At 36.1% G+C, this 17,877-nt stretch overlaps 1 protein-coding gene across 8 annotated transcripts in view; it reads left to right on the top strand.

Annotated features, from left to right (window-relative positions):
* magi2b (membrane associated guanylate kinase, WW and PDZ domain containing 2b) overlaps positions 1–17,877 on the top strand; it is a 95,702-nt gene that overhangs the window by 30,287 nt on the left and 47,538 nt on the right. The window contains exons 1-2 of one of the 8 annotated variants that reach the window (XM_077210920.1): positions 4,760–4,890; positions 5,009–5,098. The exons of the other annotated variants lie outside the window; for them this stretch is intronic. The gene's annotated coding sequence lies outside the window, so the exon portion shown is untranslated. Of the gene's footprint in view, positions 1–4,759; positions 4,891–5,008; positions 5,099–17,877 lie in introns of those variants that run through there. 8 annotated transcript variants of the gene reach the window in all.

Raw genomic sequence — 17,877 nt, 5'->3', positions numbered from 1 at the left:
ATCCTTACAAAAGTGCGAGCTTACAAAAGCTACAGTAAACATTATATCAACACTAATGTTGGCTAGCAGGCGAGCGTAGCAAAAAACATAAAAATTAGAATAGAGAACTGTTAATAGAAAACGCAACTACAAATAAAAAGACATACTTACAAGTTGTGATCCTCAAACAACAGATTGCTCCGACAAAGTGGAAACTGCTCTATTTCAGGAGAAGCTTTTTTGTGTACAGTAGCTTTTGTTTGTACAGATAAACGTTGGGATTATAATTTTAAGGAACAGTGTTAAAATAAATCTAAGTTCGTCAGCATTAGGAGTTGTGGAAAAAACAGCATCTCTTTGACATAGCAACAGCTCATCCAGGCCTCGTCCGTTTTTCGGGTTTTTTTTTTGCGTATTCCGTGGGCGGGGATTAATTAAATGAGAAACATTATGACTTCGTAAAGCCCGAGAAAATCACGTTGTAGTCCAAAGAGCCATTCGTTGTAGTTCATTGAAAGTGGATTCTGTTTAAATAAAATATCTCCATTTGGAGTGGACTTTGAGCTTTGTACCCTTGCAGATCTTTTTTATGCTCAAACAGCAACATTGCACACTAACTAAAGTTGAAAAAGTGAAAAGGCATAATAGGACCACTTTGAGATTTAAAAAAATATGATTTTTTATTTTATTTAGGCCAAAGCAAAGGTCAAAGCAAAGTTCTTGCCAAAGCGAACTTTCGGCTGTCAAACACCTTCGCACTACCATTGGTCTGTGGCGATGATGTAATTGGTAGGTGTGCTCTGAGGCTCCGCCTTCCTTGTAAATCTTCTCAGGTTCATTTCTTCTGTTCAGTCTATTGAGGTCAGACGTCCACGAGTAAATGCATGAATCCACCTGAGAGCTGCTTTATAGTAGAAACTGAAGCTGAAATTCTAATTGAAACGACACTGACACTGTTTTTTCCCATATTTAATCCTGTAAAGCTGCTGCTTTAAAGCAATCTGTTGTATAAAGCGCTGTATTAATAAACGTGACGGGACTTTACTGGAGTGCTGAATTGCAGAGCTTGTGCAAACATATTATCCACTTAGCAAATGTTTTCTTAACTGCTGTTTTCTCATCGCTGTCATTTTTGTTGTTTGTTTAGTTATTGAGAGGAAAGCACACAGCACATATTTACATATTCGTCGCTCTCAGCAGTGTGGGCGGCATCAGCTGTTCGCTAACAGTAAACCGCTTTTTACACAAAGCGATGAATGAAAACTAACTTTGCCAGGAGTATATTAGGGTCTTTAATTAAGACCCTAATATACTCCCTACTTCCCCCCCCCCCCCCCAATGGAGACCATACTGATCAGAAATACTGATTTAGAACAGGATTATTTTGCAGTGCAACATTATCAGCATCAAAGTATGACAGTGTTAGTCACAGTTAGTAGCTCGCCACCTCATCTGACCCTCTGTTTTAAAGCCCTGGATTGAGCTGTTTCTCTGACACAAATATATTCCTAAAGCGTTCTCTGTTTCCTGCCCCCCCCTTCAAGCGCTTCTCTCACAGGTCAGCTCATGAGATATGACGATGCTGATGGATGTGAAAGCTAATAAAAAGGGCATTTAACTCTGGTTTGTGGGGTCAACAATTTGGGGTTGAGTAAATGTATTGATTTTCCGATTAATTATTTTTGCTTGATCCAATTGAATCTTAAAATCCCAGGATACATTTTTTAATATATGCCTTTTTTCACTCGATGCATTATATGCCATTAAATACCAGTTACTACAGTGATTGTTCCTACAATTCATATATATATATACTGTTAAAAAAAGTTGCTGCCTTAAATCTTACTTGGATGTTTAAGTAATTTCACCTTAAATTGCATTAAATTGACTTTAAAAAATGAGTTGAATCTTGTATAACTTCCACTAAAGTGGAAATTGCAGAACTTATTTTGAAGAGTTAAAGCAAAGTAAAATATAATATTATAATTTTATAATGATTATAATATTTTTGTGGCTTCTTCATTGGGAGTTATTTCAGTCAAATATACGTTTCCTCCTCCAAGTGAAGGACCACCTTATTTGCCCTGGTTTCCGAAGGCATTTAATGGCATTCAATCCATTATGGTTCGCCTACGATGTGATGAATCATGGATTTAATCACTCAGAAGAAGCACGGCAATGTATAGCCATGAGTGAAGGGCCGTTTCCTGAATCATGTTTAAAAACGCAATGCCTTATGTTTTCTGGCCGTATCGTATCCCCTAGACCGTCCGATATAGGCTCATTCACTTCAGGGCACCCGTATCTCACATATCCCTTCACCTCTACTCACCCTGAGAGCTGTTTACCTCCATTGAAACATTAGTGATTCAGCACACAGAGCACCACTGGGCTTCAAGGTTGGACTGACCGCAGATTAGAGGGAACACGATCCCCCCGTCACGAGTGTCAGTGAGGCTGCAGGCCATTACAGGCAAATTTCAGCCCTTCAGCCCCAGCACTCATCAAACCCTCAAACATATTCACAGATGGTATATGAGGGCAGGGCCTCGGTGTCAGCCTTCATCCAACTTCAACCCCCAGGGAGTAATTTGTGATGACTGAAAAATATATTTGAACACTTGAGTCTTTCATTAGTTTGCCAGCTTACCTTTTACACCTTGTTGAACTTGAGAACTTTTCAGATCTCTGTTTGGTGTGGCAGTACTTTTTTATCCTTTGATGTTTGGTCTGTTGTTCATTGAAATAGCTACTAACAAATTTATTTGCAAGGAAGTGACATTTTTTTATTCAACAGGTGATGATAGTAAAATAATTTGTAATAATTAAATCTCTGAGTATTTATATAAAATAAACAATTAGTTAAAACAATATGTAAATGTATTAAAACAATATATACATAATTAGTAATAACAAATTATTATAAACAATAATTGTTATAATATAATAGTAATACCTACCAATTAAGTATTCATATTGAATGTTTTTTTTAAACTATATATATATATATATATATATATATATATATACACACACACTCACCTAAAAGTATTATTAGGAACACATGTTCAATTTCTCATTAATGCAATTATCTAATCAACCAATCACATGGCAGTTGCTTCAATGCATTTAGGGGTGTGGTCCTGGTCAAGACAATCTCCTGAACTCCAAACTGAATGTAAGAATGGGAAAGAAAGGTGATTTAAGCAATTTTGAGCGTGGCATGGTTGTTGGTGCCAGACGGGCCGGTCTGAGTATTTCACAATCTGCTCAGTTACTGGGATTTTCACGCACAACCATTTCTAGGGTTTACAAAGAATGGTGTGAAAAGGGAAAAACATCCAGTATGCGGCAGTCCTGTGGGCGAAAATGCCTTGTTGATGCTAGAGGTCAGAGGAGAATGGGCTGATTGATTCAAGCTGATAGAAGAGCAACTTTGACTGAAATAACCACTTGTTACAACCGAGGTGTGCAGCAAAGCATTTGTGAAGCCACAACACGCACAACCTTGAGGCGGATGGGCTACAGCAGCAGAAGACCCCACCGGGTACCACTCATCTCCACTAAAAATAGGAAAAAGAGGCTGCAATTTGCAAGAGCTCACCAAAATTGGACAGTTGAAGACTGGACAAATGTTGCCTGGTCTGATGAGTCTCGATTTCTGTTGAGACATTATGATGGTAGAGTCAGAATTTGGCGTAAACAGAATGAGAACATGGATCCATCATGCCTTGTTACCACTGTGCAGGCTGGTGGTGGTGGTGTAATGGTGTGGGGGATGTTTTCTTTGCACACTTTAGGCCCCTTAGTGCCAATTGGGCATCGTTTAAATGCCACGGCCTACCTGAGCATTGTTTCTGACATGTCCATCCCTTTATGGCCACCATGTACCCATCCTCTGATGGCTACTTCCAGCAGGATAATGCACCATGTCACAAAGCTCGAATCATTTCAAATTGGTTTCTTGAACATGACAATGAGTTCACTGTACTAAAATGGCCCCCACAGTCACCAGATCTCAACCCAATAGAGCATCTTTGGGATGTGGTGGAACGGGAGCTTCGTGCCCTGGATGTGCATCCCACAAATCTCCATCAACTGCAAGATGCTATCCTATCAATATGGGCCAACATTTCTAAAGAATGCTTTCAGCACCTTGCTGAATCAATGCCACGTAGAATTAAGGCAGTTCTGAAGGCGAAAGGAGGTCAAACAAAGTATTAGTATGGTGTTCCTAATAATCCTTTAGGTGAGTGTGTGTATATATATATATACTTAGATATCAGTACACGTTCCTCAGGCAAAAATCAATGTCTTTTTCTTCTTTTTACATAATAAAAGTGGTTGCCACAGAACACTCATTTACTCTGAATATTGAACTATAGCATGTGCACTTTCATTGCTTATAGTTGTTGTGCAAGTTTGGGCAAAGAGTGTTTGGTTTAGATTTATTGTTGCTGCATCAAAAATCATTGTTGTGAATATGGTTTCTGCATGCTGTTGTTGATATGATTCTTGTCTAAGGCTTGTCTGAGGATGTCTGGAGCATCAGTTGTTGTCAGGGCTTTGTTTAGCAGGTGGGAATGTCATTTGCAATCCAAGTGATCCAAAGAGATGCCGCTGACGACTTGAAAGCGGAGAATTCCTGAGGAGATGAGTCGAGACAGCAAGAGGCTGAGAATGAGGTGCCGTGGTTGAGGACTGTGGAGTAAAGCCATAGCAGCGCTCTGAGAGGCAGAGGAGCCTTTTGTATGCTTGCAGTTGATTGGCTTTGACAGTGTATTCGAACAGGACGGCGGTGCCTCAGTAAGTGTGAAACGCTCGTACCTGAAAGATTGGTTCACATGGACATGGTTTCATGGGAAGATGAAGATGATATAAAGAGGTAATCAAGCAGACAAAATAAAACGGGTAAGGCTGGACACAAATTTTCTCTCATCATTTCTCACAATCACATCAACCGTAATCACATGAGAACAAGCGAAGAGAGAGAGACACTAAGCCAGTTTATATGCCCTGTTATAATCAGATTTACCCCATGGATGGATTTAATCAGGGCTCTTCAGGTAGTCATCTGAACAGATGTATTAGCTGGGACAGATCAGCAGCATCAAATGAAGTAAGCAAATAATATTTATAGTTTTCAAACAGGTTCTTTATTACTAAATCAACAAGATTTAAATGTATATACAGTATATATTTAACATTTTATATATATATATATATATATATATATATATATATATATATATATATATTACTATAAAATATTATAAGACCAATGTTATATATTATATATTTTTACATTGCTTTAACTCATCAAAATAACTTATAAGCAATTTTCAATATTTTTTGTTATTCAAGATTAAACTAATTTTTCAGTTTAACCCTCTGGGGACTAAGCTCTTTTTGGTACGTTTTCTCTATTTTTACATTTGGGCTTATAAACTATATGTAATGGAGATGGAACACTATGTGTTTGGTATCTATGGATTCAGAAGACCCTAATCTAACATAAGCACGCATGTAATATGTTTATAAAGGAAGTATGAGTGAAAATGTATTATAAACTAGAGAATTTCAAAAACGAAAATTCGATTTTTGGCATTTATTTCTGAAAATCACACATCACACAACAATAGTGAACAGTTTTTGAACAAAAAATATATTTGTCAAAGCCTTTGCTTGACAGACATGTGTAATTGTTAAATAAAATGTGTAAAGACCAATGAAAATTTTAACTTTATTTACAAATAGTCCCAGGCGTTTTTCTTAGGAATGCTTAGAATTTTCTAAGCAATGCTTTCTCCTCGTCACTCTCCAGTAATTGTTCCAGAGCTTGTTCTACCTAAATCGTTTACTGCTTGCCATCATAAAAGTGTTAAAACAATAAATAATGCTATAATTGTATGTGTATATTATAATTGTTCTGTCTCTCTCTCATATCTCTGTGTGCTCTCGCTCCGTAAAGCCTTGTTTATACTCGACGCGTCCGTTCGCTTTCTGTCGTCTCTGCCACTCAACGCTGTTTGCGTAATAGTATATAGTACCACCCCTTGCACGGCTACAGAGTCCTCCGATTTGCTAGAATACGTCATAGTAACCTTCCTCTGATTGGGTAAGAAAAATATTCCTCCATCGGCAATTTTTCCATTGGTTGTTGCTCGTGAATCTGCCAAACAACATCGATTTCATTGGCCTTTGACGTAGTGGTATTGCGCAACAAGGAAGTGTGTATACAAGCCGGGTAAGTTTCTTATCACTGTTTTCAGCGGAATCTGAGGAAGATGTTAAGACGGCAAAAAAGACCGCACATCTCTATCATTAATAGTTTTTAAGATAATTACACATTTGTAAAAGTATGCCATTTTGGACGGTACCGCCCAATCCGTCCCCAGAGGGTTAATGTAATTTAAGTAGAAATAACATCAACATCCAAGTTGATTGTACTTAATATATACCAATATACCAATAGAATGTGTGTGTGTGTGTGTGTGTGTGTGTATATATATATATATATATATATATATACATGCATACATACATATAAAGTATTTTGACTACTTGACTTTGAACATATGTGTACTGTATAAATATTCACATCAAATATGCACATGCCCAGTGTTTACACTTTTTGGGGAATAAAACCTAGTTGTCCTAGTATATATTTATAATGTCTGCATAATGTTTTCTAAATGTTGTAAATTGATTTTTAGATCACAAGATTTGTGCACCAAAACTGTACATTAATGAAAATCATGAAAATTAGCAATGCTTCTGTTTAATTTCCTCCGTGTCATGTTCAGGCCTTTGTCAGCACACAGACGCAAGTATAAGCGTTGAGCACACACATTTGAATTGACTCAGTCAGCGATTATATTCCCTGAAGATAAAAAAGTGCATTGTCAGAACCCTGAGATCATATCTCCATGGAGGCCTCTACGTTTTTGAGATGATTCACATATTTGAAATATCACTGATGGATAGGTACATATGGAACTAGTGAATTTAGTTACGGTAGTAAATCGATGTTACTCAAATTCTAAACTTTATTTGTTATTAAAAGTATGATTCATGAACTATATAGGAATGTTAACTGTTAGGATTTAATGCTAAAGACAAGAGAAACCAAGTATGAGCTGCAATAAATCCATCCATCCATCCATCCATCCATCCATCCATCCATCCATCCATCCATCCATCCATCCATCCATCCATCCATCCATCCATCCATCCATCCATCCATCCATCCATCCATCCATCCATCCATCCATCCATCCATCCATCCATCCATCCATCCATTATAGTTGTGGTTCCCTGCCATTGTAAATGGTTGCCAGGGTGTTGCTATTTGATTAGTAAGGTGCTTTTAGTTTAATAATATTAAAATGGTACAATTATGACATTTAAAAAAAGGCCTCATGGTTTGTACAGATTACGCGAAAAATATCTTCAGCATTAGCCCGTCATCTCAGCGGAGCCACTGAATTTGTAAAAGGATTCACAGGTACTATATTTAGGCTTATCGCTGGTGAAATGATGTTCAGGTGAATATCCTTGAATATTTAAATGTTCTCCACAATGTGCGATTCCTGTCTGCATATTACATAAGCTGTGCGTGATGTACTTGTCTCTCATTTCCCAATCTCTCTCTCTCACTTAAAAATATATTAGTTTTGTCTTACTTTCATAATTCAGTGGTACCTTGGCCTCTCCAAGCAGCACATATATGGGCTGTCATTTTAGCCCCAAAATCAAAATGGACTTTTCTTGTTTAAAGAGTTCACACTAGCCTGGAAATATACTCCAGTAGCCTTTGATTTCCAGATACAAGGTAATGCATATCTGTCTTCTGAATCTGAAATTAGCTTTCTTTTCTTCATGGTGGAATTGTGTTAAGTGTGCCTGAAGAATCAGACAGATATAGGCAAATGCTTTTATCAGCACTAGCTTGAAAGTTTCCAATGTTATATAAGCAAATACATAGAAGCTAAAAATCTCTTGGGACTCATTTTATAAATCTGCTTCAGTCGGTGACATGACCCAGCGGGTACAGCTTGTGCTGCTTGTGTGGTCGATTGGAGTTTAAATCTGATTCATGTAATTGCCTGATCCTGAAAATAAAATCAATATAAGCCAGCATATTCGTGACTCGTTCGACTCGGTCATCATTTACATCAAAAAGAATATTGATGATCTTAGCTTGCTTTCGATTTTATTTTGATAAGGCATATGAAGACATGGGTCAACAGAAAGTTAGCTCCCGCCACTCGTCCCTTCCAACCCTATCACACACCCGCCAACGTAGGGGTGGGCGATATGACCAAATTCTTATTTCACGATGTGAGAAGTTTTATTTCACAATAACGATATATATGATAATATTATTAAAAATAAGAGAAAATAAGCAAATTACCAACAATAGGACAAATGAAATATTTGGGATCGTTGGGATAAAACCACAAAATGACATTTGTTTGGAAGAATTGTTCATTCTGAAAACACAAAATGGAAACTTATATTGTATTATTACAAATAAAATAAATATATGGGAAAAAAAAGAAAGGTCAGTAGCTTTGATTTGATTTTGATTTGATTTGATTTATTCAACAATGATCTTAAACAAATACAATCATGCCAAAGATAATTCATACACATTTCAAGACAAATTGTCGAGGATAAAATACACAAAAAAGCCCCAGGCTTATTTCCATTGTGGTCCTCTATATGCATAAAATGGACAAACAGTTCCAGTGGGAATAAAATCAAACATCTCACACCTTAATAAATTCATATGGGATCTTAATTGGAAAGCCATTTTTTAACTTCTCTTCTAAAGGGCCATGCCTCGTGTAATTGTTTTAAATAATCTGGCAATTCATTCCAAGCAGCTGCACTCGAGTACAAAAACAAATTCTTCCCAACTACACTTTTAAACCGGTACAAATATATATTATTTATCCTTGCCCTTGTAGAAATACCATGGACATCTCTCACAAAAACATAGTTGTCATACAAGCATTTTGGAACAGTTCTCTGTATTATTTTGTACACCATCATCATTTTAATAAAAATTACCCTTTTATCCACTTTTAAAAACCCCAATTCCCTAAAGTGATTATTATTCAGTTGTGTACGAGGATGTAACCCCAGAACGATTCTACACAACCTGTTCTGAGCAGTCTGTAATTTATTTTTAACTTGTTTCTTAGAGCCACTATACCGAAAAGTTACTGCATAGTCAAAGTGTGGTTGCACTAATGCACTAGCTAACATTATCAAGGTTTGTTTATCTAAATAACCAGCCTGTCTTCCTAAAAATGTTATTCTATTACTTATTTTCGATAGAGCTACAACTGCCATGCTATCCCCTGTCATTTTGCTATCTGGAATACATCCCAAATATTTAACTTATTGCTTAAAAGTAAAATTCTCATCTCCCACCCTTATTTCTGAATTGGGACATTTCTTCAATTTCGCCTCAGAACCAAATAAAATAGCCTCAGTTTTGAGACAATTGAAGTGCAAAAAATAACTTATTATGAAAACACCAATTGGATACTTCTACAATTTCTCTTCTTAACTTGTTTTCTATTATTTCTTTATTTTCATCAGTAACTATTATCGATATCATCCGCATATAATGATAAGTGGCTAGAACATGCCATCTTTAAATCATTTATATACATTAAAAAAGAAAGGGCCCTAATACACTACCTTGTGGTACTCGACACTAAATCAGCAAAGAGTCTGAACGCACTCCATCTATATCAACCATTTCACACCTATTCGTAAGATAGGATTTAATCCATTTACATGTATCAGAATCAAAACCCATAGCATTTAATTTTGACAACAAAATATTGTGGTCAACTGTGTCCAAGGCTTTTCTTAAATCCAGCAATACCATCCCACTTAATTTACCTTTATCCGTTCCTTTCTTTATGTAATCCGTCAAATACAGGATAGTTGTCTCTGTGGAATGCAACCTTCTAAAGCCGGACTGAAATTCTTATAAAATATTAAAATTGGAAATATATTCTTCAATTTGGTCAAATAAGATTTTTTCAAAAATTTTAGATAATGAAGACAGGATTGACACAGGCCTGTAATTATTACACTCAAGCCTACTCCCTTTTTTAAAAAGGGGAAAAACTTTAACTTGTTTAAATTCGACCGGTACCTTAGCTTGGCAGATAGAAAGATTTAAAATGTAAGTAACCATAGGAGTTATAAAATTAGCTGCATCTTTGATAAACCTAGCCGGAATATTATCCAACCCTGTTGCTTTATTACACTTCAATTCACTTAGTTTCTTATGAACTGTCATCTCTTTTACTTTCCTAAATGAAAAACCACCTAAGGGAACACCACGATTAACATAGTATTCTTTAACCAATTTATCGTCATATAAATCTGATTGTACTGGAAGCTCTTTTACTAAATTGTCACCCACCGTAGTAAAAAACTCATTGAAACAATTTGCTTCCTTTTTCTGATCTGTCATCAATTGACCATTAATTTTAAGACTAATTCTTGGATCTTTACTTTTAACCTTTTGCCGATAGCCTAAACCACTGAAGATTCGCCATAGTTTTTTAGAGTCCTGCTTAGCCTCACTAATTTCATTCATCAGAAAACATTTTTTGGCCTCTTTAATCTAGCACCTTATCTCATTTCTTTTACGTTTAAATGTATTATACCGTATTTTCCGGACTATAAGTCGCACTTTTTTTCATACCTTGGCTGGTCCTGCGACTTATAGTCAGGTGCGACTTATATATCAAAATTACCAAGATTTACTCGTCACAGGATCGCTGACGGCCCCAGATTATTATTTGCGAGTTTTTGATGTATTTGTGGTATGACGTGAATGTATCATTTGCCGAAATTTGGGGTGACATTACCGTCTACAGCCACGAGAGAACGCTCTATGCGCTCTAGACTACAGCTAGTTTTACCGCTGAAAAAATCTCTCTTCAGTGATGTGGAATAAGATCGCGGGAGCTTGGTGAAATTGCTTTACCGATAACTATTGGACTCGCTGTCTTGTTATGTTTTTTTTTTATTTTATTTGATCCTATTCAGCCTCTCAGGTATGTTCTTTATGCTATTGTGTAGCTAACTGTTGATGTGTTACGTTAACAACATACCGGACACATATTCAGCCTGTTGTTCTTTGTGCTATTGTGTGTAGCTGAATAACTTAAATGCCTTCTGTTTTAATGAATTAAAGTCTGTTTAAATAACTTTTTCTTGGTCTTGGATTTTGTTAAATATTTTTCTAAATAAATGCGACTTATAGTCCAGTGCGACTTATATATGTTTTTTTCCTCGTCGTGACGCATTTTTGGGCTGATGCGACTTATACTCCGGAGCGACTTATAGTCCGGAAAATACGGTAATTATTATTATTTCCATCTCTTTTAAATGATTTTAGGCTATTATTGCGTTCCTTGATATCTTTCAAAATACTATCTGTCATCCAGGGTTCTGTTCTTTGTTTAATTCTTATTTTTTTGCTAGGCGCAACTTTATTCAGAACTTGCACAAATCTCTTTTTAAACATGTCCCATACTACAGGTCCTTCTCAAAAAATTTGCATATTGTGATAAAGTTCATTATTTTCCATAATGTAATGATAAAAATTAAACTTTTATATATTTTAGATTCATTGCACACCAACAAAAATTTTTCAGGTCTTTTATTGTTTTAATACTGATGATTTTGGCATACAGCTCATGAAAACCCAAAATTCCTATCTCAAAAAATTAGCATATAATGGAAAGGTTCTCTAAACGAGCTATTAACTTAATCATCTGAATCAACTAATTAACTCTAAACACCTGCAAAAGATTCCTGAGGCTTTTAAAAACTCCCAGCCTGTTTCATTACTCAAAACCGCAATCATGGGTAAGACTGCCGACCTGACTGCTGTCCAGAAGGCCATCATTGACACCCTCAAGCAAGAGGGTAAGACACAGAAAGAATTTGCGGTGTGGCATGGAGGCAATCAGCCTGTGGCACTGCTGAGGTGTTATGGAGGCCCAGGATGCTTCGATAGCGGCCTTAAGCTCATCCAGAGTGTTGGGTCTTGCGTCTCTCAACTTTCTCTTCACAATATCCCACAGATTCTCTATGGGGTTCAGGTCAGGAGAGTTGGCAGGCCAATTGAGCACAGTAATACCATGGTCAGTAAACCATTTACCAGTGGTTTTGGCACTGTGAGCAGGTGCCAGGTCGTGCTGATAAATGAAATCTTCATCTCCATAAAGCTTTTCAGCAGATGGAAGCATGAAGTGCTCCAAAATCTCCTGATAGCTAGCTGCATTGACCCTGCCCTTGATAAAACACAGTGGACCAACACCAGCAGCTGACATGGCACCCCAGACCATCACTGACTGTGGGTACTCCAGTGCTGCTTATCTGTGGCCCCGGTCAGGCACTTCTGCCACTGTTTCTGGTTCAAAAGTGGCTTGACCTGGGGAATGCGGCACATGTAGCCCATTTCCTGCACACGCCTGTGCACGGTGGCTCTGGATGTTTCTACTCCAGACTCAGTCCACTGCTTCCGCAGGTCCCCCAAGGTCTGGAATCGGTCCTTCTCCACAATCTTCCTCAGGGTCCGGTCACCTCTTCTCGTTGTGCTGCGTTTTTTGCCACACTTTTTCCTTCCCACAGACTTCCCACTGAGGTGCCTTGATACAGCACTCTGGGAACAGCCTATTTGTTCAGAAATTTATTTCTGTGTCTTACCCTCTTGCTTGAGGGTGTCAATGATGGCCTTCTGGACAGCAGTCAGGTCGGCAGTCTTACCCATGATTGCGGTTTTGAGTAATGAAACAGACTGGGAGTTTTTAAAAGTCTCAGGAATCTTTTGCAGGTGTTTAGAGTTAATTAGTTGATTCAGATGATTAGGTTAATAGCTCGTTTAGAGAACCTTTTCATGATATGCTAATTTTTTGAGATAGGAATTTTGGGTTTTCATGAGCTGTATGTCAAAATCATCAGTATTAAAACAATAAAATACCTGAAATATTTCAGTTGGTGTGCAATGAATCTAAAATATATGAAAGTTTAATTTTTATCATTACATTATGAAAAATAATGAACTTTATCACAATATGCTAATTTTTTGAGAAGGACCTGTATATCCACATCATCAAACTGCATCACTTCATTCCAATTAGCCTTGCTAAGTTCTTCAAAAAAAATTTGTGGACTATATCTTTTAAGCGATCTAATTTTTAATGTATTATGATGACTTATGGCCTCTCTCTTTAATTTCCTACATACATATACCATATTATGATCACTTAAACCAACCTCCAAAACACCACTTTTAAAGATCCTAGAAACCAAAATAACATCAATTATTGTACTGCTTTTAGGAGTAATTCTAGTTGGGTCAACGACAATTTGTTTCAATGCATATGATTTACAAAATGAACAGAACTGCTTAAAGCTGTCCTGAGTGTTTGCATATATGTTAATTCCTACAAACAAAAAGTATATTAGATTAAAATCACCGCAGCAGACACCAAAGCGGAGGCAGAGAAGCTCCAGTCAAAACAAAACCCACGACACCTGCTGCAAATGCCGCCAACCCGTGTGTGGAAATTGTGCGAGGAGAACAGAGATCACTTGCCTTGACTAAGAAGCTTAAATAGCCAAGCACTATATTGACTAACATAATTAACATACAATTTGTAATATAGTCTAGTGTTTTTATGTTTCTGTAGCCTACCCTTCCTTCTTGGTTCTTCTTTGTTTTCTTTTAGATCAGTTTGTTTCCATCTTTTTCTATTAGCCTATTTTCTCTGTTATTATATGAAAATAAAATGTTTTATAATTAAATAAGATCCTTTTAGTTGTGATTATCTTGTTCTGAGTTATGTTGAATGGATATGGAAATAAAGCCTATCTCTTGTGACTATGCGATAACTACGGTAGGATACTAATGATATTATTATTAATAAATGTATAATTAATCTTGTTTAATTTTACAGTTTGGTGTTGTTTTGTTTTTAAAAGATATGCTAATACAATAAATGCATTAATCTCTCAATTGGGTATTTATCATTAAAGATATAGAGCTTGGAATCGAGCGGTCAAAATGACCGCTTGTGGCAGTTCTAGTAGTTATGTAATTCTGGCACTGCTAGTGTTAATAACACTTTTTAACATCGAGCACTTCTCAAATTCGCGATCGCCTTCTGAGATAGGAGGCTGCCTGTGCGCGCACTTACCAGTGTGCCAGTCAACAAGAGCACCACACCGGAAATATAATGCGCTTATAACTCTTTTTAACATCAAGCACATCCCGCTCTTGATATTCTTATTCATGCATTTCATCACTCTGAAGTATCTGTAGTTGTGTATATATTTACATACCCCACGATTTTAGCAAAATCTCTAACGATAGACATTTAATACCGTGGTGTGCCCTGTGCATACGTGACAGTGAATAATTAATAGGAAATAACAAAGAATGAATGCTCCTACACAGCAAAAGGTGCTTAACTTGTCTAGCAGATGTTTAGTGGCTTTAACTGGTCAACCAGCTGAAAATGTGTCCAGAAACATCCTTTAGCACTCTTGCAGTGCACGATATAAGCGTTTTAGCTTTTTTGTTGTTAAAAGTGCTTTATTTTGTTTCGTTATTATTATAAAATTATAATAAAAATGATGTCTGGGCATGTATAACATTTTTTCTGACAATTTGATTCATTGTGGTGGAGTCAGTTTAGCAATTGTATGACAATAATAGACAGAATGATGTCTGATTGGACCATTGTTGTTATATGTATGAATAATAACGCTTTATCCCAGCAGACGTTTAGCTTCTGTTTGACAGGCTGAGTCTCTGCGGTCCTGTTATTAGCTGATAGTGTCTGGCTTACAGTTTTCTTATATTGGATGAGTTTTAGCTGGCTTTTGAATCCAAACCTTGCTGGGACGATTGAGTAACTTTGCTGTTCTATAAACCTTAGGCGTCATATTGAATTTAACACGGATGAAAACAAGGCTGCACCCTTCGAGGGCTGCATTCAAAGGCCGTCTGCATCACTTCGAATGTGGCCTACAAATCTATTCTAAAACTATTCTACAAATTAGAATAGAACGAGTGGATCCTTCGCAGCCTAGCCAATCCCAAGATTCATTTCTATAGTTTATTCTCTTTATTATATACAGAAATGGGCCAAGGTGAACATATTTAGACGGTTTGTGAACCCTGTTTTGTTTTCAGACAGTTGAATATAAATTGGTTTGACCTACGTGGACTTTGAATACGTGGCCTTTGAACTCTGCGTCAATCGAAGAATGCAGCCTCTGAATTGGGACCAAGTTATACAGTCTTTACAATGGCACGCATTGTATAAAAGTCCTAGATCACTTCATTTTTTACAACTCACTTTTAAAACTGTAGTTTTTGTCAACTGAAAGTTGTTTTGTCATCTGAATAATCGGGCTTGATGTTACACAACAGTAGGATCCATTGAACACACTGTCCCTCTATCCCTCTCATTCCTGTCAAGGTCCCGATTAAGCTCTATGGGTTGGTAATTTAAAGATAACTGTTTGTCATCTGTTTATCTGCTAATTTGGCAAAGAACTGTTGTGACAGGCATCGCATAGGGTTTATGATGGGTTTTTATGGCACTATGTTGATAAAATATTACATTAAATATGGATCATTTAATTCTGCTCATTAAAGAAATACTAACCCACAGATGCAATTGTTAGGTAAGATGACAGATAACAAGAACGCAGAATAATGAATACAGCCAACAACATTCTGAGCTGAAATGTTATATATAGGTTGACATAAAGCTGATGATTCTCTCAGCAGCATCTCAGATTCATTTCATGTCTCCTTGGTTACAAACGGACTGTTATTATTGATTAGGATAATTAGCCTGATCTGATGACCCAACTGTTACATCTGTGCTCGCGTTTTGAAGTAAAATCAAATCTTGTTATTAATCACCCACTTGATTAATCTTAAATTGTCCTTTTATTGCCAGAATTAATCAGAATGCTAAATTAAATAAGGCTAGCCTAATCTCGAATGCACTGTCATTTTTCACAGAAACATGAAATGGCTTTTCTGAATGAGATGGCTTCATATTTCAATGGCTCACGGGCAAGTGTTTTCCCCTTGGCATTGAGTAATAAATGTCTGTTTCACCTGATCATTGGTCATTGCTTTGGCATGATGGGAAGGTCATCAAAGGCAACATGTAAATGCAAACAGCAGGCACGGACTGATTCTCTCCTGGTGAAGTTCACAAGTCAAAAGCTTGATTTATTTACTTTTTCCTGAGATTTTTTTGGAAATCAGAGACGATTTGGTTTAGAGCTCAAGGGACTGGATTATGATATCATTGCTAAGTATGTGTCTTGCAAATCCCCAGTTCCTGATTTCTTAAGAATGTTTGATTACCCTCAGAAGACTCAGCCTCAGTTAATGCATTAATTATGTGGCGAATTTACATAAACAGTCAATATGGAACTTGGAAACGACACCTGAGTTTTCAGAGTTACTTTATTGCTTAATTTTTTTGACCTGACTCTTTGTCAATATTAGTTCTGCTAATTGTATGAATGCATTATTAATGCTGATCCTTTCTAAAAAAAAAGTACCAGAAAGTTTTTGGAGGACCTATATATTTGTGGTCAGTAAGATTTTTGAAAAATGTTTTTAAAAGACGTTTTATATGCTTATGTAGCAAACTAGCTCTAAGAAATATTAATAATCAATAATAACTTGTTATAATTGATTATGAATATTTGGATCAGTTCACAGAATTAACCTAATGTTGTAAATTAATATTATAATCAATTAGCCTGTTTGTCCCGTGAACACTCAGTGTTAATTGTTTATAAATTATAAGAAATGTACATTTCCGGGGTATGGGAAATGTCTTTCTTACTTTACAGTACTACTAAGAGCAAGTAGTCAAAATCTATGATTAGGGACTCCAGTATATGAGCTTGAGACGTGGACAATTTTACGTGTGACATGAACAAGATTTTATTAACCAAACTAAACACTTAAACTACTCTAACATACACATACATGCACACAGTTTACCAAGGGAAAGAGAGCTGAAGCGTAATACAGGATCATGAAAGTCGAACTGCCTCAGACATGGATCTAAACAAAACAGTAGCTTTTTACTTTATATAGTGGCAATATATAGTGCGACTTTAATCTTGAAATGCTCTTTTTTTTCTCTCTTTTTTTGCATTGTGGTTCAGGGCCTTCCGTACTAAGCTGCATTTATTTCATCAAAAATATATGAATTAAAATACATAAATATTTTTAAAAATATGCATTTTTTAAGTGTAATTTATTCCTTCAGTGTCACATGATTCTTTATAGAAATCATTGCTGATTTGCTGCTCAAGAAACATTTCTTATCAGTGTTGAAAATTATTATTTTTATGACAACATCCTGGATTTTTTGGTTTCTTTGATGAATCAAAAATGTAAAAGAACAGCATTTATTTAAAAATATTTTGTAATATAAACATATTCATTATTTTTGTCAAAAAACGTACTGACTTGCGGAATATAAACGATACACTAACAATTCACAGTTTTCCTGCAATATAAAAATAAGCAATATTGTGAATTTTAGTTATTTTCTATGCACATTTTATTTGTCCATTAACTTTCTTTAAACTTCAGAAGATAATAACAAGCCTGATTCATTTCTGTGACTAAGCTCAAACTGTCAATTTAAGTGAATCCTTTCAAATTTGATTTAACTCAGTCCAAATTGTTCACTGGGATTTCTGTTGCAGTTTTTGTATAATAAAATATTTTAGTACAAATATGCAGATAAATATTGCTTTTTATTACTTTGTATCTTTAATTACATATCTTAA

Source organism: Siphateles boraxobius, unplaced genomic scaffold, assembly GCF_051911475.1.
Source record: "Siphateles boraxobius isolate OS27281-9 unplaced genomic scaffold, OSU_SipBor_1 65, whole genome shotgun sequence".
NCBI lineage: Eukaryota > Metazoa > Chordata > Actinopteri > Cypriniformes > Leuciscidae > Siphateles > Siphateles boraxobius.
This window is presented reverse-complemented; position numbering and strand designations above follow the sequence as displayed.